Source organism: Monodon monoceros, unplaced genomic scaffold, assembly GCF_005190385.1.
Source record: "Monodon monoceros isolate NGI ecotype Baffin Bay Population unplaced genomic scaffold, NGI_Narwhal_1 Super_Scaffold_19, whole genome shotgun sequence".
Classification (NCBI taxonomy): domain Eukaryota; kingdom Metazoa; phylum Chordata; class Mammalia; order Artiodactyla; family Monodontidae; genus Monodon; species Monodon monoceros.
In genome coordinates, this window is record NW_021703775.1 from 30,403,792 (window position 1) to 30,425,046 (window position 21,255).

General features: G+C 43.7%; 1 protein-coding gene across 1 annotated transcript in view; it reads right to left on the reverse strand.

The window, feature by feature from the left end:
• ANTXR1 (ANTXR cell adhesion molecule 1) overlaps positions 1-21,255 on the reverse strand; it is a 238,597-nt gene that overhangs the window by 97,783 nt on the left and 119,559 nt on the right.

Below are 21,255 nucleotides of genomic sequence, written 5' to 3' on the forward strand. Positions count from 1 at the left end.
GGATTTATGGTAATTTAAAAAAAAATCTGTCTTTGCCTTCCTTTTTCTTTGTTGAACATTGCACAATGGGAAAGTAAACTATTGAAGCTGTATTTTAAAAATCTGCACTTGGGGCTCCTCCCTATGGTATCAGGGCTCACGTGGCCCTGGGGTTCTCACCCAGGATCAGTGGACCTGTGGGGTACACAGATGGGCTCAAGTGGATGGAAGGTGTGACCCTCCCGAAACAACACTCATGACCTTCAGAGCACGTGTCTTCAGGGGAGACTGTTCACAGCATGATCAGACTTTCAAGGCTGCCCTCTCCCCAACCGTTTACAGAGGGGGAGGTTGGATGGCCTGTCCGAGGCTACACAGCAGGTTAATGGCAGAGCTGGGGCGTGACTCACCCCTACTCTGAGTGCTCAGTGGGGGGCTACTGGAAGCTGTTTAAAGGCAGCTTTTACTCCCTGGAATGCCTTTGACCCAAAAGCCAGGGAACTAAACACTCGGCTCCCACCAAGCCAAGGCTTGGGAATGCCAGATTGTCCCCGAGGGAGCTGCACCTCACAAGTGCAGGTGCAGGGCTGGGCAGTGGGTGGGGAGAGGGCACAGCAGCCAGAGGATGCTCTTGGACCCACAACGTTTATGCATGAGCTACGGCAGACGGATGCTCTCCTTGAAGATACAAAGAAATCCCGTGTGTTCTCCAAACTTACTGTTAGTCAAGGACAGCCCCCTTGATCTTTCAGTCTCTACGTTCCATGCCCATAAAATGGAGATACTGAACCTCACCTGCCTCATTGCATTGATGTGAGGAGAAAATGAGCTGTAAGATGTAAGCAGACATGGCTGGACAAGTGGGATGGAAGCTATCATGTCAGACGCTGAGCTGTAACTCATCCTCCCTTTGTTTCCTCGTGGCCAGCAAACATGGTGGCCATTTCAGATCATAAATCTGTTTGCAGTCAGAATAATAAGTGGTTTGGTTACTGCAAGGCTTATAAAACAGTGGTCTTTCAGTATAAAGTTATAATTTAGTAAAGACTACAGACTGCATTTATTCCCATTATATGCAATCTCCCCTCTCCTGATTTTACTTTCACTCTAGAGAGAGGAACTGAAGCAGAAAGGCTGATATATTGTGGGGAAAATTATTTTAATTCCTTCTGGAAAAAGAAGGAATTTTCCTGTGAAGTGGGGAGGGTGGAGGACCGGGACCACAAGGGGAAAGGGGAGGCTTCAGCTCCGGAAGGAGATTTCCTGGATTCAGACAAAGCTTCATCCGGCCCGTCTCTGACCAGGCTTGGTCTGCCTCGTCCCAGCCCTCCCTTCCGTAGCGAAGGAGGACAGCGTGGGGCTCAGCAGGGGCAAGGTGCAGTGGGGACGCTAGGGGAGTGGAAACGCAGTGGGGCAGACGCTCCTGGAGGGACTGACCCTTGCTCTGGATGCAGCCCCCAGTAAAGCCCCCCAATGCACCGCCTGGTTTTCAGGATCTTCCAGCACCATTATATACAAACACCCAGTGCAAAAGAGTCACCGTCAAACAAAGGGCATGAATCTCTGATAAACTTAGACATGAAGCTAATGTCCTACAAGTAGGTAACATGTGCATGCAACCTCGGAGGAGGTTCGTTCATGGATTCATTCAGCAAACGTTTACTGAGGGTCCGTCCGGTGCCCATGGAGCAGACCTCAGCGGTAAGGATGGATTACACAGAACCAAGGTGCTCATGGTCTGCTGAGGGCTAGGTATCAACCGTTACCCACACTCAGGGGCCTGTGTGTTACTCAACAGCTGTACACGCAGCACCTTTAATTAATTAATTTATTTTTGGATAGTTTTTATTTTATTTAAAAAATTTTAAAAAAATGTAATACAATTTTAAAGGTTACTTTCCATTTGCAGTTATAACAAATGGTGAGCTCTATTCCCCGTGTTGTACAGTACATCCTTGAGTCTATCTTACACCCAACAGTTTGAACCTCCCGCTCCCCCAACCCCTCGGTTGCCCCCCCGCCAACCTCCCGCCCGCCACTGGTAATCACTAGTTTGTTCTCTATATCTGTGAGTTTCATGCAGCACCTTTTATGTGCCAGGCAGTGAAAAAAGCAGTCTCTTGAGTCTTAAAGCTTACATTCTGGTGCAATAGTAGTAATGATAGTGATGATAATAATACTTGTTATCAGTATAGCTCGTATTTATTGAACACTTACTATGTGCCAGGGACTGTCCTTTCTAAATATGTACTAACATGCTTTCCATGTGTTAGTTCACTTAATATTAACAACCTTATGAATTCAATAATATTGTTTTTTTCCTATCTTACAGAAAAATACTGAGGCAAGGACAGAAGAAGCAACTTGCCCAAGGTCACAGGGAGAAACCAGAATTTAAAACTGGGCCATTTGGTAAGACATGAAAGCAACCTAAATGTCCACTGACAGATGAATGGATAAAGAAGATATGGTACATATATACAATGGAATACTAAGCCATAATAAAGAATGAAATAATGACATTTGCAGCAACATGGATGGACCTAGAGATTATCATACTAAACGAAGTAAGTCAGATGGAGAAAGACAAATACTATATGATATCACTTATATGTGGAATCTAAAATATGGCACAAATGAACCTATCTACGAAACAGAAGCAGACTCACAGACAGAGAACAGACTTGTGGTTGCCAAGGGGGAGGGAGCGATGGATTGGTAGTTTAGGATTAGCAGATGCAAACTATTATATAGAGAATGGATAAACAATAAGGTACTACGGTATAGCACAGGGAACTATAGCCAATATCCTGTGATAAACCATAAATGGAGAAGAATATGAAAAGGAATGTATATATGTGTATAACTGAATCACTTTGCTGTGTAGCAGAAATTAACATTGTAAATCAACTATATTTCAATAAACTAAATTTTTAACAGAGTTGGGCCATTTGGTTCCACAGCCTACAAGTTCAACCAGCAGGTTACTGCCCTCAGCAAGCACTAAGAACTAAGTGTCTGGAACTAGCACTGAGGAGGTGACACTGGATTCTCGCCCTCAGGGCGAAGGAGAGCTTGGCATTCCTGCACAGAAAGCAAACACAAAGTGCATGGTGTAGGGGTGAAGGAGGCAGGGTCCCCACTGTTGGAGCCCAAGCTGAGGGGCATGGCTTCTCTCTTGAGCCTCAGTGGCTTCAACCTGGGGAGACTGTGATCGGACTTGTTTCTTGGGAAGTAAATGCTTTCAATGCATAGAGTATGGACCTGAGGGGAAGACTGGAGGTCGAAGGCCCAGGTGGAAGGCTCCTGCAGTCCCTCCCAGTCTTTTAGGATGACATTTTACAGGGTCACTCCTTCTGAAACTCTTGCATTTTCATGGATGTCTTTGTACTAATTTTACTAACGATAGCGACTGTTATTGTGTGCTATCTGCATTCCCGGCACTAGGCAAAGTGCTACCTATGCATGAGCCCATTTAATTAAACGAGCCTTGTTAAAGCAGTCTTGTTGCAGGAACTGTTATCCCCTTTTTGAATAAGGAACAAGGAGACTCAGCGAAGGTATGTAACTTACCCAGACCCTTCCCGTACCACTTATGGACATATTTATATGCCCTCAATTTTAATGTTGCAAAACTGGGAATTGAACCTTCACAGTCTGATTTTAGAACCTTGCCCCCTTCCACTTCATCATTACACTCTAATGTCGCATTTATAAAAAATTCGCTTAAGAAATATCTATACTTGAAAGACTAAACATAAGGCAGCTGCATGGGAGACTGAGACCGTGTTTGTAATTGTTCCATCTGATGGAAGGAAGTTCATCCACGTGGCTCCGGGTGGATCAGAGAGTCACATAGTGAAAGTGTATTTCAGAGTGAAGTCCGAAAGGGATGGAGGCCACAGCAGGGCCTGGTTGCCCCTTATGATCTTGAATTGGAATTTCTATCAATTACCTTGTGAAGAGGAATTGACAATTACGTAAGGATGGCTCTGTGTTACCTGTTGAATGAATATGAATATGTAGGAGAAATACATACACATCTGCCCTGTTTAGTATCTGCTTCATTCGTGAAATTAGTTCAGCTACTCTAAATGAATCCTTTTGCATTTTCATCTAGTCCCAAGATGAAAAGCCCCTTTGGGTGCTAAGACTCTGCCATGGGCCGGGAGGCATGTGGAATGTTCCACAGCCCACACCATGTAGCCTGGTGGCCCAGAACCTGGCTCTGTCCTCCTGCTCTGGTGCAAACTGCCTTGGCTCCTTGGGCTTTGGCCTCCAACCTACCCTCCTGTGTCCCAGCTCACTGTCTGCTGGCACACCCTGTGTTACGCGTTGCCTGCTCCCCAAAGCTTCTTCCTGGATTGGAGCTCAGGAGGGTCATGGGCTGACCACTGCTCTCAGCCTGACTCAGGACAAGCGTGTGGACTCGGCCTCTGCTCCTCCCTTCACCAGGGCACAGGGTGGTAGGACTGAAAAGACCCCTGGGCCCACATGGCCTCCACCATGGGGCTGAGCAGGGCCATTTGGGTCAGGGCCTAAATGCGCCTGCCCAGGCTCTGTCTTGGATGGCTAAATGGCAGGAGGCGAGGTGGCTTCCTCACCACGCAGAAGTTCCGAACCAGCCAGCCTCCAGGCTTGGAAGTGGATGCATCCTCCAGGCTCTCTGACGCCAGGGAAGGGAGCCTGAGTGAGGCCTTGCCTGGACTTGACTTTCTGACAAGAAGCGAGAGCAGGAGCTGACCTGCCCAGCAAACTCTGCTCCTGTCCTTGCTGGGCAGCCTCTGCGTGGAATTCGCTGGAAACTTTGAAAGAGATTTCAGAAGGGAAGACAGCAGTAGATAAATAGCCAAAGATTGCCTCCTGCCACTGTTATCTTCCCGACAGCCTAGATACCAACACAAGTTAATTTCTTATTTTATTTAAAAAGTAAAAATAAAGTTTAATAAATCAACATGGCCCTTTGGTTTAAAATATTTTCAGCAGGAAGTGGGAGGGCTTTGGGGTGTGACTAGAGATGAAAGGAAGCGGTGCTGAGGAGGTACATCTTCCAGTTAGGGGAGGGGACATCCATTTTCTTCAATAAGTAGTAGTTTTACGCCTCTTTTCCTATGAACGCTAAGGTGTAAGATGCTCACAGAGGCCTGCGGTGGAGCACGCAGACACAGAATATTAAACGTGAGGGCAGATTCTTGGGCTGCTCCTTCCTCTGGTCATTCCTTGTTAGGATAAATTTCCCTGAAGGCTGCCTGGCTTGCAAGGCAAATCCCTGCATCATGGCTTTTTATATATATATATATATATATATATATTTTAATTTTTATTTATTTATGGCTGTGTTGGATCTTTGTTTCTGTGCGAGGTCTTTCTCTAGTTGTGGCAAGTGGGGGCCACTCTTCATCGCGGTGCACAGGCCTCTCACGATCACGGCCTCTCTTGTTGTGGAGCACAGGCTCCAGACGCGCAGGCTCAGTAGTTGTGGCTCACGGGCCCAGTTGCTCCGCGGTATGTGGGATCTTCCCAGACCAGGGCTCGAACTCGTGTCCTCTGCATCGGCAGGTGGACTCTCAACCACTGCGCCACCAGGGAAGCCCCCATCATGGGTTTTTAAAATGCCTTTGTCCCTGGCTCACCAAACGAGGGCATCTTTTAAGATGAGGAGGCATTGTTTTCAAGAGAATAGATTTGGAAACTTGAATAATGAAAGCATCTCTCACATGGTAGGTTTCTAGTAATTTTGGATTTCTGACGCACGGCAGGGGGGTGAGGGATCTTGTGTGACAGGAGAGAGGGAGGCCTCTGGGCAACAGAGCATCAGGCATCGCTGTTCCTTCCTGTCTTGTTTTTTTTTTTTTTTTTTTTTTGGCTCTGAACATTTTATCTTTAAAAAAACAGAAAGAAAAGGGAAAAAAACCTGTCCGCACAAGGGGGTAAAGCCCCCAGTGGGCCCCTGCCTGTTGTTCCCCCTGGCTTCAGAGACTTCTGTATAGGCCTTAATTGCTTGCCGGCCAGGGTAAAGGGAGGAGGGTCAAACTGAGAGGAATGATGGGAAACTGGGGGAAGCTCAACTTAAAGCAACTTGGTGGAATCCCCCATCTCCAAGCTGGGTTTGAACTGGGATTCTTCCTTGTTGTTCAGGCATGGGGTTATTATGTAGCCAATGAAGTGTCTTCAGTTCTGCCTGGAAAACTGTCTCAGTTAAGGAGGGAGCATCCTTCCCCACTCCTGTGTATCCTTCCACGTTGAGGGCACTGTGTGTAAAACTGCAGGCCTTTCTTCCCCTTTACTCATTCAGTAAACGAGGCCAGAGCACAGCGAACATGGGCCTCTGCTCTCCCCTTCCTATCTGGGGAGCGTGCTGCCCACCGAGAGAGAGCAGAGGCTGTCTTCTTCTGCTCCATGCAGGCTGGTTTTGTGCGGGGCCTGATGCTTGTACGATTTGGGGAGGCCTCTTTAAGAAAAAGAACATAAAAATACAAATGCAAAATAATAAGCACCCCTCCCAGGACCTTAGAAGGCCTAGAAGGGACCCATTCAAATGAGCATCCCTGAAACTTAAACTTCATCAGCGTTCCCGTAACTCTGCCCCTGGCTGTGAGTCTTCCCTAGACAGGCCCCATGCCCGCGACGAGGTTGGCAAAGCTGTTTAATCCCGGGCTTCAGTTTCCAGCCCATTTGCTGCCACACTCAGCCTTAGTCTCCAGTCCGCAACAACAAAGGCAATACTGAGGTTTTCATGTATGGTTTGAGGGTCTCATTTCTATTTTTTCACATGCTTTTTTGCCCCCAGGACAGTGATCCCTCCAATATCTCTTATTTTAACTTCCCCCAGGATGGACCCTGGTAACTGTAACAATTACATTTTGAAAACAGTGTACAGGAATTATTAACAAAGGGTTAAGGAGAGCCCTCCCTGATGGGTGGTGGGTTTGCTGCAGTTCTAGGATCTAGGCTAGGTTTTGTGGATTCTGAGAATCACCACTGAGTTACTAAAGATACTCAGATTCTTTCACGTGGTTAGATGAGGCTGTCTTTTAAACATTTAACCTGAAGAATGAAGTAGCAGGTTTATTCTGCCACATTGAAGGGCTATTAGCCAAACTCTGTCAAAAATATGACAGGAAAACAGCTGTTGATCCATTAGATATTTTTAAAAGCTGGCAAGGTTGCTTCCCTGGTTTCAGTTGGTAAATGATGATGCCACAGGGCACTCCAGGACACGACGAGGAGACTTTGCTATGACGTGAGGCTACCCAGTGGTCCCTCTTCCTCTCCTCCCTCCATCCACGGCCCTGTCCCTATTTCTCTGGTATTGAGTGAGAATGTCTTTGAGGCACTGTTGAAAAGCACTCAAGGCAAAGAGGCCCTTCCACTCCGGGCAGTTCTGGTCCATGATCTTGTGATCTCATGGCAACTTGCTTGTTCTAAATACCCAAGAGGCCATCTGGGTGAGAGGGGGATGTGCAGACAGAGATTAAGGGACCAAGGACATGCTGACTTTTCCTGCTCAGATGGGAGAACCTGTGAGCAGGCAGAGGACTGTCCGCTCCTCCGAGGGAGGCTGGAAGGCTCTGTACCCCCTGCTGCACCCGTCACGCTCCACTCCAGGCAGCTTTGCTCCCTCCCTGGGCAGAGGCTGCCACTTGGGAGGTGTCACATTCCAGTGCTCTGAAGTGGAATTTTGAACCATCCTCAGCAGCTGGTATGAGCTCTGTTTCCTGCCCAGACAAAGCTGGCAGAGTACAGGCAAGTTTTCTTTCGAAAGATGAAATCTAAGTCATTTTATTGCTGCTGAGTTCTGGATGGGCAAGCCCAGAGACCAAAATTCTCTCCCAGAGCTTATATATTCTGACTGTTATTTCTGGAAGTAACTTTAGCCATTATCTAACTTCTCCGCCCATCCCACCCTGCATTTTATTGGAATTCTATTGCCCTGGCATCTGCGGCAGTGCTGTCCTCAGCTTCCTTCCTCCTATCTCTGATCGTTCCTTGCCCACCTCCCCATGGGCTTTTCCTTGTATGCAGTCCCTTAAATGTCAGCATGCCACATGGATCCATTTTTTTAAATGTCAGCATGCCACATGGATCCATTTTTTTAAGAAAGGTATATACTTCTTTCTTTTTTTTTTTTTCTTTGCTGTACGCGGGCGTCTCACTGTTGTGGCCTCTCCCGTTGCAGAGCGCAGGCTCCGGACGCGCAGGCTCAGCGGCCATGGCTCACGGGCCCAGCCGCTCCGCGGCATGTGGGATCTTCCCGGACCGGGGCACGAACCCGTGTCCCCTGCATCGGCAGGCGGACTCTCAACCACTGCGCCACCAGGGAAGCCCTACCATAATTTTTTAAAGTGCCGCGGAGCGGCTGGGCCCGTGAGCCATGGCCGCTGAGCCTGCGCGTCCGGAGCCTGCGCTCTGCAACGGGAGAGGCCACAACAGTGAGACGCCCGCGTACAGCAAAGAAAAAAAAAATTATGGTAAAATATATATACACATAACATTTGCCACTTTAACCATTTGTAGTATACAATTCGGTGGCATTCAATACGCTAACCATGTTGTATGACCCATGGATGCATTCTTGGTCTCTTGCTGTTTTTCTTTCTAAAACTCTTTCTAAAACTTTCTAAACATGGGCTGCCTCATTTCCTTTCATAGTTTAAACTCTCATCTAGATAATGATGACTCAACTCTTTATCTCTAGGCTAGATCTCTTCTTATGCTTCAGGGTCATAGTCAGGGTCATTCCACTGTCTGGTAGGTCCTACTGACACTGCAAACTCAACAGTTCCAACTGAGCTCCCTGTTTTCCCCTTCGAACCTGTTCGTTCTCTTCCCCTCATTCAATGGTACTACCCATCAATCCAAGTGCGAAATCTGGAAGTCCATCTCAGTTTTCTTTTTCTCCCTCTCTCTCCTACCTGAGGTCACACCCTCCTATCAGCACATCTGCTCCTTTGACGACCTAAGGACTTCTTGAATCTGCCCTTGTCTACTCCTTCTCCAATACTTGATTAGGCTTAGAATCTTACTACTTTTTTTTTCTGGCCAGCTGTAGTTATCGCTTCACTGGTTCCTCCACCACCATCCTTGTCAGCCAAATTCCATCCTCTACCACTGCATCTAGAGTCATCGACCTAAAATGTTATGATAGCTCTGCCCACCCATGAACTCTTCAACAGCTCTTCACTGTCCAGAGTTCTTAGTACTGGAGACTTTGATGAAAGTGATACACCCTTTCCTCGGAAAAGTACACATTCACATTTGTACACAAGCTCACTAATTTTGATTATAATTTTGGAGGTGGGGGTGGTCCATCAAATCCCCAGAATCCATTTATGGATCCCTCAGTCCAAGAGTCCTTAGCTCAAGGCCCTTCACAACTAAGCCTCTCTTTTCTCCAACCTCCTTTCTCACCACCTCCTTCCTTATACTTTGTGCTTTGACGAAACTCAACCACGTGTAGTTCCCTGTATACACCTCACTGCTCTCTCATGTTCTTCTCCCTGAAACACCCTTTCTTCCTTTCATTGCTTGGGCAACTGTTTTTCATCTTTCAAGTCTTAGCTCAGGCTCCACCCGGTGCATTTATACCTTACATATTTATTGAACACCTACTATGTGCCAGGCCCTCTACAAGCACTGGCGTAAAGATGGGCACGGTCTCTCTAATCATACACCTTGTATGCGTGGGGAACACAGACAAGTAAATGCTACCACTGAACTCTGAGTTTGGGCTCTCATTTTATCTTACATCTCTATCTTAGCGTCTCCTGTATATTATGGATATTATATCATTATGTGCCTCTCACTGAACTCTAAGCGCCTGGAGGACATATATATGACTTTACTCATCTTTGTGACTTTGAGATGTAATACAATGTTTCAAACACAAAAGGACTTGTCCCTCAAGTATTTATTAGACTAAGGGAAATGACGGTTTGGCAGATTAACGCCTTCCACAGCTTGTGGGGGGCAGAAATGGCACAGGCGCCAACGTTGCCCCAGGCTGCTCACCACCCCCTCCATGGTCCCATCACTGGAAACAGCTCACCAGCCTCGCTGCAAAGAGCTTGGGCTTTGGATTCAGTAAAATTTTGTTTTTTAACATCTTTATTGGAGTATAATTGCTTTACAATGGTGTATTAGTTTCTGCTTTATAACAAAGTGAATCAGCCATACGTATACATATATCCCCATATCTCCTCCCTCTTGCATCTCCCTCCCACCCTCCCTATCCCACCCCTCTAGGCAGTCACAAAGCACCGAGCTGATCTCCCTGTGCTATGCAGCTGCTTCCCACTAGCTATCGATTTCACATTTGGTAGTGTATATACGTCCATGCCACCCTCTCACTTCGTCCCAGCTTACCCTTCCCCCTCCCCGTGTCCTTGAGTCCATTCTCTAGTAGGTCTGTGTCTTTATTCCCGTCCTGCCCCTAGGTTCTTCAGAACCCTTTTTTTCCTTTAGATTCCATATATACGTGTTAGCATACGGTATTTGTTTTTCTCCTTCTGACTTACTTCACTCTGTATGACAGACTCTAGGTCCATCCACCTCGCTACAAATAACTGAATTTCTGGACTCAGTAAAATTTAAATTTAAGTCCTAATTCTTCCACTAATTGATATGTGGGCTTTAGGCAACTTACCCAACCTCTCTCTTAAACTTCCTTTTCTCAACATATATGATATTGAGATAACTCCTACTTCCCAGGATTGATTTGCTGTTACATAGGATAAAGTATGTACAGATCCTGGCACAGGCCTCCTTCAATAACTGTGACTTTCCTTTCCATTCTTCCCTTGCTTCTGTGCCCAAGCCATGTTCCTGGTGATGTGCCCAGACTTGGCTCAGGTAAATAAATTTGATTCCTGTGAACAACCTCTTGCAACTGTGACTGAGCTATGGTGTTGGTGGGTGGTCCCAGGTTACATATTTGGGAAGCCACAGGCCCTCAGGTTGCCATCACAATGTCAAGGAAAGGGAAATCCAAGTGAGTTTTCCAATGGTAAATTTAATAGCTTCCATTAAAGTTGACCAAACATTAATGAGGGTAAAACGTAATCAAACATGATGATTTATTCTTACTACCTGAGAGGTAATCTGGGCTAGAAATGGCAATAAAAGTGATAGGCACTGAAGATACCGGATTCCTTAACCCTCGAAGTAGGCAGTATAGAAAACATATTAGGTGAGAATTACCTAAGCACTTGTGGAACTCTTTCTCAAAAGCAGGGCTATAAAGTAATGAGGCTGTTCATGTAGTGAATATGGTAGCACTCCCACACCCAAATGAATCTAATTCCCTCCAAACTGATGCTGGAGACTCTCCAATGATTCAACCAGTGCTCAAAGGAATTCTGAAACATCTCCCTTGGAAGTGTTTCTGAAACCAACTTATAGGCCACCAAAAGTAAACCTGATATCTTCTAAGTCGTGCTTTGTTTTTTATCAGTGAGGTTCCCAGCTTGATAACCCACCATTCACCAGACCTGGTTCCCACAACTTTTGGAGTTGTTTTGATATCAAATGACGATGATGTTTCCCTAATTCCCCGACTGAGGATATTCAAATACTGTGCCTTCAGAGTCCGGCAATTTCACAGCAGGAGTGCAGAAGATAGCTGAAATTTTGACAGCGTTCTTAAGTATACAGCTTTCCAAGGTAAATATTTTGAGGGAGCAGTAATAATTTGGACGTGTCAATTCTAGTTTGCTAAACATCTTATTACGTTTTGCCTTATAAAAATAATACCAGAAGGACTTAGATAAGCCATCAGTAGTACGCAGTGAAGGGGAAGATTGATGCCACACTCCTACACACTCAAGCTTTGGGGTCCTTATCATGGCAGGACACTCTGTATCAAGATTCTCCAGCATCCTCTTGTCACCCTGACATTTCAAGTCACTCGCAATGGTGAGGGTGATAATAAATAAGTAGGTCTTGGATTTCTTCAGCACTTTCCTTTCCATAAAATGCATAGAGCTTGTTAATCAAAACCAGTTTTTAGAGAATAATGCAGACAAGATGTAACTCATAAGTATTCAGAATGCCTTAGTTCCTGTGAGTGGGCTGTTGAAATAGGATTACAGAGAAAGTTACTTAGTAATGTGCAAATGCTATGACGTTGGAAGCGAAAGACTCATTTCTCTTTTTCATTTTTTGTTCCATTAGCTACAGGGACTTGTCTACTCGCCTTTAATGTAACTATTTATTTAATGCATAGGCTCAATTGGTCTTATTGATCATACTTCCTATATCAGTCAGCATCGTTATTATCTATTATCTGTAAGCAGGCATACCTTCTCTATACTGTTAGCTGTTGCTTTAGATTATGAACTTGGAAAGGCGGAAGCCATGTTTATGATTGGGTGGCACCGTCCAGAGATAGATGCTTACTATTGGTGACCGTGATGACCTGGTCCTTAAAACAATGTCTCTAAATTGCATAATAGGGTACTGCGAAACCAAAAAATCATTTTCTCCTGAGTTTCTGACACATGCTCATCAGTAGGAGACACAGAAAGATGAACAAAGTCAGCCTACAACCCTGGAAGTTGTTAACTCTGTCCAGTTAGAAAGTCAGGGCTGATTCACAGAGTTTGCTCAAAGAGCAGCACGCATTATGGGCAGTTAATCTCTAAATGATACTATAAACCACAGTGCTGGAGCTTAGAGCAGAGGGAGTTCAGGAGGCTTGCCAAGATCAGTGAGGCGACCTGGGGCAGGTCCAGGCAGCACCTGGCAGGCCTTGCAGCCATGGTGAAATTTGGGTAGGTGGAGAGGAGAGGGCATTCCAGGAGAAAAGTGAAATTTGATCAAAGGCACACAGCAAGGATGAACATAACTTTATTTAGAGTGAGGAATTATGAAACACAAATACTGGCTTATCATCAAATATTTGAATCTGTTAGGGATCTAAAATTTGCATTCACGAATTTTAAGGCCAGCAGCTGAAGGTCATCCGAGGTTGCCAGATTGGACTCTATCATGAACAGCCTTTGGCAGACATTTATTTCGGTGAGTCTGCACCTTTTACATACAACCTTTAAAGCCTTAAGCTTTTAAGCTACCTCTTCTAAGTCCATGAATTTGGGCAATGCAGATAAAATAAAATTGCCTTAGCTGTACTTTTCATGCTTCCTTGGCCGGCAAATGAAACAGTTTTCCCGATGCTGGATGGTATGTAAAAGAAACCCAGGAATATTTTAGTTGCCAAAGATTCAAGTGCTTTTTAATTTTTTAAATAAATGAAACAAAATATTAAGCACACTGCTTTGGGCACTGGCTAAACTAACATCTGTTCTAGCAACCACAGTTACAACAAAGGAACGCTAGTTATGTATTGCTTGTGGCACAGACTCTTATTTTGGGGAGCTGTAAATTAAATCACTGACCTTTGAATTTCCTTGCTGCCCTAATGAACAGGTGAGAAGTTGGCTGCTTTGCAAAAGGAATGGCGCTCATATACCCTCGTGGGACCTTGTCACTCTGTAGGGAGCAGAGGAAAGAGTTTGTCTGCTCTTTGGGAGTGCAAACAATGTAAATCACATCCCCAATAATATCCTGATCAGAAGATATGTGTAAGGACCCGGAGAGAGCTTGTGATTTGGTGCACTGTGACTGTAATCTCCCAACCAGGACAATGTGGCCTGGGTTTGATTGCTGTCTCCTCCAGTTCTGTGATAGCCTAGTTCACTGATTTTTGCCAAATTTGGATCATTTAAAGAGCTGGCATTATTTTAGGGTTGGCAGACAGAAGATGCTCTCAGGCTTTCTCTGCGATTTGGTCGTATTTCCCAAATTATTAATCTGTCCTCCCTCTCTTCCTGCCCCAGCACCTCCACCCTTTTCTCTTTCTCTCCACACGCACACGCTTTTGGACCCTCTTTAAACTGTGCACGTCTTCCTGCAATTGTGCCTCGCACGACTGGATTTGTGAATCCAGAATGCTCAACCCAAAAGACTCAACCCTTTGGAATAGCCCCAATGACCCAAGAGCAGGCATAAATGCACATACTGGTCATTTTCACTAAAGCTCGTATACTGAGGGCATGTACTTTCTCTCAGGTTCTTATTCAGAGACTGGGGATTCTTATTTTATATTCAAAGAAGCTTGGTTGTTTGATATCTGAGTATCCAGTCTATAAAGCTTGTGTTTTTTAACTGCTGAGTTTGGTCCTTTATGTTTATCTTGGTTATGGATTAGTATTTGGGTTTAACTTTTATTTCTAAAAATAAATATTACCATCTTATTATGTGCTTATCTCAGAGTTTTCTGAAGCACAGATTCAGAAAAATCCTTTTTATCCCCTCATTTACTCTCAAAACAAGGACATTTCAAACTTAGGGCAAATATCCTTTAAAATGCTTTGAGATAAAAGTATTGAAAGCCAATTCCTCAAATATCCAAGAAAAACAAATCAGCTCAATCCTCCAAAACATATTTGAAAAGGTTTTTATGCATACAAGCGTTATCAAAATAGAGGTGCTACCAAACTCTTTTTATTTCAGTTCATAAACAGCATGACATCTGAGTTTGGCATTCTGATATGCCTGTGGTCTTTTGCCCTTTCTAATGACCGTACAAGAAACCACAGGTCATCTTGTTAATAATAATAAAAAAATGTCGTAAAAAAAGACCTTGAATTATGTATGGCTCTGCTGAGACTAGCTAATAAATAGATGAGAATGATTTGTGACTAGTGTATCAATTGCCTGTAAATGAGAGGGTGTGTTTGAGGTTATTTGAACACAAATTGTTCTTGGGAGGAGCTTTAAGTTCACTTTGGTCTGAAACATAATCTCATTTGTATTAGGGGGGGTGTTGGCTAGTTTGAACTGCAGTCTCCAGTGTCACCAACGAGAGGCTCTCATATTTATTTTCAAAATATAAAAGCCAAACTCATTTGTTACACTGTATAGGACTGCTAATGTTTTCCTTACTCTTTCACTAGCTTACTTTTAGTTCTAGAGTTTCAGACTCTCAGCGTTGGAAGAAGTCTGAAAGCTTTTCCAGTCCAATTGCCTATCTGATGCATGAATGGCCTTTATGTAATTATGCCAACTTGTCTAGTTGCCTGGACTTGAATACAACTTGGATACAACAGGGAGCTCATTCCCACCTGTTTGTAGCATCCAATTAGAAGGACCTTTTAAAAAACTGAAACACAAACTGTCTAACGGCCTATTCTACTCCTTAGCTCTGTATAGATATTGTATTTTCATGTTTATTATTATTAGTTTATTTTTATTGTATATTTATTACTTTATATTATTTATTTTTGTTTAGATCTGTGTAGATGTTGTATTTTATTGTGTAATAAAAGCAGATGCACCTCAGGACAGCCCTTCAAAGAAAAATGGCCATCAAGTCTTTCTTCATGTCTTCAGGCTAAAGAGTCTCAATTCTATTACTCTATCTGATCTACCATATTTGGTAAACTTTTTTCACATATTCAGTTTTTCAAGGTTTTCCTTTGAAGTGTCCTTACTATTTAATATAATACTTGAAAGGAGATTTTACCTTCACCAAGTTGAAAGGTTCTATCACTTCCTTAGTCTCAGATACCATACTTCTGTTAATTTAACCAGAAGTCAGAGTCTCTTTGGAAGCCGTGTCACCACACTGATTCTTAGAGAGCCTATAACATCAGCGCAAGGAGACTAAAATTGGGTATCTACTGTGTACTAGGACCTCTGCCAGCTATTTAAGGGCTGGGATTTTTGCCACATTGATCTGATCCCAAAGCCTTCGAAAAACATTGCTTTGTGCTTCCTTTGAATGGCTTCCCATAGCCCAGGTTCCATTTTCTGTCATTCAAACTCTCTGCAAGGTCAGTCTCCTATTTCGCCACCAATCCAGTCTGCCCTTATTCTTCCGGGTTAAGAATTCTTCACTGTCCGTGAAGAGACGGTGGTTGAATGAGGAAGGAGAGAGATGGGTGTGGGAGTGAGTTGGACAGGAAGTAGAATGATGTTAGGGTGAAGAAATCTACAGGGAATGTCAGGGTGCGGGCCCTGGTCCTGCCCTTCTCCACTGGTTGTTTGGAAGGGACTTGTCTTCTCCAAGGGTTGTTTCCTGTAATTGAGAAACAGTTTGGGGAGGGTCTTGTTGGGGGAAAGACAGAGTTTTTGTCTTAAGGGACAGAGTTTTTGGGCTGAGTAAATAATGAGCTGCCTACATGTTATCCTTGAATTTCTAAAATGATTTGTCCAGCTCCCTTTTGCAGGAAGAGGTGAATGCCTTCTTAGGGTAACTGAGAAGTAACCCACTAAGCCCGTTAAGTGGACTCTCCCCAAAGTCTGTAGTGCTTGTGTCAATTTACTTATGCACAGGCCTGGGTGGAGGCTCATGAGTCTTTGGAATAGACGAAGAATTTCTGGGTGCCCTGTGATATTTGCCTTTTGCACCCCCAAATATATATATTTACCTCTTGGAGTATGTATTCTGCCTTGGTAACTACGTTGTAGACTTCTGGAGGGCAAGCACAGGCTGTTCTTTTGTGAGTTCCCTATCACTTTGCCCACAGTACTTTTTCAATACATGTTAGTCCTGATCTTTGGCCCCATTTACCTCCAGCAACGGCTTCTCTACGCTTCTTTCCTTAATGAAGAGGCCCACATGCTTATAGCTGCTGGTATGAATTAGCTACTCCAAAGATAGCTACCTATTTTGATTGATGGACTATTCTGTTTACCTTGGAAAAGAAATAGAAGAAAAAAGTCTTCTCTGATCTTTACTTTTTCTGAAGAGTGAGCAATAATTTTTTATTATGTGGGAAGGCGAGATTGCCACTCAGCACAGCTGGATTCATTCCCTACTAGGCTGGTGAAATTCAAGAAATTTTGGCAAGGGCAGTCATGCCAACTGCTTGTTTACCTAGATACATATATGACTATAAACCTAGGCTGGATTTGCATTTTCCTGAGTTACTTCAAAGCAATTAGTAACAGAAGTGAACTGACTTACAAAATGGACGCCCAGGAAGTCGCCTAGAACAGAACTCTGTAGACAGTGTTGGAAGGTGGTCCCTGCCCTCTGTCCGAAGCCTCTTAGCTGCAGCCACTGTAGCATTCATCTGTGGGCTCTAGCACATTCCCTTCTGAGCTAGCCATGATCAAGGCTGTGTAACCTCAGCCTTGGCTGGCAGCATCAAGATTATTTGAGCTGCCATAGCCTAAGTTTCTGGTATTCCAGGGTGAACTCAGGGCACGCCAGTGTTCCCTATGTCACAGCTTTTCTCTAGTTATCTAGGTTCTTTTTTTGAAGATGAAAGATGTTGATTTCCTGAATGAGGAGATACTGGAATTCAACATCAAAACTGCATCCTGTATTATATTTAAATTAAATATTAAAGCATCTCCAAAATATGGCAGCTAAGGAAGGCTTTCCAACTGGTCCCAATTGTTCTGTCTCTACTTTCTCTCCTAATACCCCACCCCAACCAATCACAGCCCCACTGGCCCCAAACACGCCTTTACCCAGGCCATACCCTGAGTAAATCCCTACTCTTTCTTCCTGGCCCAGTTCACTTATTATCTCTCTTGTGAATCCTTCTTTGATTCCCCAGACACTCCGCTTCCTGGTATCACTAGGCGTTGTTTGTTTCTCGATTAAAGAACTTATCATATTAAATTGCAAATCCTTGGAGTACTTGTCTGTTTCTCATGTATTATATCTTTGTGTTCCTTGGACTTAGCAAATGTAGTTACTTAGAGTCCATATCAATCTCTGCGATTCTGCTTGCCTTCCAGCCTTGTGCTATAGACTCTCATGGGCCAGAGCCTGTCCTGAATCTTGATCCAGTTGAGTGGGCTATTTCTAGATCCCCTTTTCCAGGTCTGCTCTTGTGGAGTTAGCACCGCTCTAAAGAGGCCTTTGACTTTTGCCCTGCCTGGTTCACTGGTTGTGGTCTCTCATCTGGTAGATTTGGTCCTCTTAATTCAGCCTGAAGCTCCCTGTGCTCCTTGGATATGCATATTGGATTGCTGGTCATCCTCTTTGGAGGCCTACCCTCCAACCAGCTGGGTGCCCCTATTCTAATCCTACCTCATTCTGGCTCCCTTCCTCTCCTACCAGCAGGTACAATCATGGGCTCAGTGTGACCCTTGATTGAGTCCATTCATTCACTCATTCAATCACCAGCTATCTACTGAGTAATGACTATGTGCAGGCATTATGCCAGGTGCTGGGTTGCAATTGTGAATGAGACAGTCTGTTTTTCCTCTAGGAGTATATGGGCTACACTGTGCATGAGAGAGAATGGCTCTTTTTTTAATTTTTAAAATAAAAAAAAATATTTTCATTTTTTTAATTAAAATAATTTTAAATTGAAGTATAGTTGATTTACAATTTTGTGGAAGTTTTAGGTGTACAGCACAGTGATTCAGTTTTATATATATATATATATATATATATATATATATATATATATATAAATGTATGTGTATATATATACATTCCTTTTCACAGTCTTTTCCCTTAGAGGTCATTACAACATCTTGAGTTTAGTTCCCTGTGCTACAGTAGGTCCTTGTTGGTTATCTATTTTTTTTTTTTTTTTTCTGCGGTACGCGGGCCTCTCACTGCCGTGGCCTCTCCCATTGCGGAGCACAGGCTCCGGACGCGCAGGCCCAGCGGCCACGGCTCACGGGCCCAGCCACTCCGCGGCATGTGGGATCTTCCCGGACCGGGGCATGAACCCGTGTCCCCTGCATCGGCAGGCGGACTCCCAACCACTGCGCCACCAGGGAAGCCCCTCTTTTCTTTCTTTAAATATTGTGATTCTCCATCCTGGAAACCAACACAAATCGAATCCTAATCATAGTTAATAGGGAGAAGCATCAGCTGGGCCTCACTGTTACACACCAGGTGATCAAGGGTGTGGAGTGTACATCCTAGGAGAGTAGTTGCCAACCTGAGAAATGGCCTCCAATTAGAAGGCACCAGAAATTGATACAAAATGAGAGGAAAGGAAGAAAACAATCATGGTTCCTGGGAAGGACCATGGACAAACTAGGCTCATAGCCATATCTAGACCTTGCTCACGTTGGTTTCCCTTTAGGGGAGGGCCCCTTCCCACTTCTTACCTGTTCTTATCATTTTTCAAATCACCAGTTGGGTTTTATGGCCTCCATGAAGCCCTTGTGACTCTTCCTGGATTCACCCCTTCTTCTCCTCTCTGAAATCCCACAGCATTTATACACCTGGCTTCCACAATCTTGGTCTTTGTTACATACTCTTTTATGTGCTTGTTGGACTCATTTCCCAAGCTGGATTTTAAGCTCCTTAGGGACAGCGACTTGTAAAATGTAAATGGAGCACTGGAGACACAGGAGGAGTTTGAGAAATACTTGTTGAATGATTCTCTGATTTTTGTACACCTTGGGTGGGAAATTATAGACTTTTAAGGTACTTATCCAGAAGAAGACAACCTTTCATGAAAAGTTCCTTAAGGTCCTAAATTTACTTGCTTTGTTCTCAAAAGGACAAACTTCTTTTTTCTATTTCCCTTAGAGCAGCACCATATTAGTGACTTTCTCAACCTATTGCTAGAGTTGGAGAAGAAAAAGGAGTCCAGTGAAGACTCTAGAGGTGGGAAGTGTTTAATATGCCGGAAAGAGAGGGCTTTGGATGTTTGACCATTTTCTATAGTCATGGAGCTCAACAAAGTTTACCATTAGTATAGGAATCTTTTAGCTCTTGGATGGAAAAATCTCTTTCCTGTAAAACTTCATGGAATTTCTGCTCCTGGCAGAGGCAACAGTTATTCATTGCAGATCTTGGACACGGTTGTCCAAATGGGCACCAAATAAAGCAAGAAAAAAAGAGGCTCAATTACATATTTTAAAATTATTTTTGGTTCCAGGTGATGGACTGGGCAGGCTGAGACTGGTACTGACAAGTCTAACCCTTTACTCAGACCCAGGGGATAGTTTTTGATCTAAAAACCTTGTCCTCCAAACCAGCTGCCCAGGAAACAAAGGCAAGTCCAAGACCTTACTTCATATTCTGGATTACCACACACTCCACCTGCATCTCTATTTTGCCCAGTGATGGCTTTAGTCTTTTTAATTTGAGCTTCTGTGTAGGACCTGTTGGAGATTGGGATTGAATATTTGAATATAGGTCCTCTTCTCTGGATGGTTTTGGCTTGTCTGCCCCCTTTCAATCACCTGGGCTTGGTCGAGTGACAAACATGTACTCATAGGAATACATCTTGTGTCAGAAAAATCCTTTTGTTATAAGGGACTCTGAAGTGAGAAGCTGACTCTCTGGGAAGGATCTCCAATTAGGTCAGTAATTTTGACTAAGCTTCCACTATAATAACAATTAACATTTATTGAGCACTTACTACTGGTCAGGCCTTCCGCCAAGCACTTTACATAATCATTTCATTTAATACTCACAATACTGCTAAGACATGTAAATTATTATTTTTCTAATTTTACAGATTAGGAAATTGAGGCACCTAGGAGCTAAATAACTCGGTCTAAGTTGCAAAACTGGTCGACAGCAAAACTGATCTCCCAAATCCCCCTCTGCCTCAAATCTCCCCTTTCAGTCTTCTTCCTGTCAACTGAGGGCAACTCCATCCTTTCAATTACTTAGGCCAAAGCCCTTGGGGTCATTTTTTAAAAAAAATTTTTATTAAAGTATAGTTGATTTACAATGTTGTGTTAGTTTCTGGTGTACAGCACAGTGATTCAGTATCATATCTATCTATCTATCTATCTTCTTTTTCATATTCTTTTCCATTATGATTTATTATAGGCTATTGAATTTAGTTCCCTGCACTATACAGTAGGACCTTGTTATTTATCTATTTTATGTACAGTAGTTTGTATCTGCTAATCCCAAACTCCTAATTTACCCCTCCCACGCCCTTTCCCCTTTGGTAACCATAAATTTGTTTTCTATGTCTGTGAGTCTGTTTCTGTTTTGTAAGTAAATTCATTTGTACCAGATTTTAGATTCCACATATAAGTGATATCATATGGTATTTGTCTTTTTCTTTCTGACTTCCTTCACTTAGTATGATAATCTCTAGGTCCATCCATGTGGCTGCAAATGGTATTACTTCATTCTTTTTACAGCTGAGTAATATTCCATTGTGTATACATACATATATATACATATCTCACATCTTCTTTATCCATTCATCTCTTGATGAATGCAACTTAGGTTGCTTCCATGCCTTGACTATTGTAAATAGTGCTGCTATGAACATTGGGCTGCATGTATCTTTTCGAAGTATGGTTTTCTCCAGGTATATA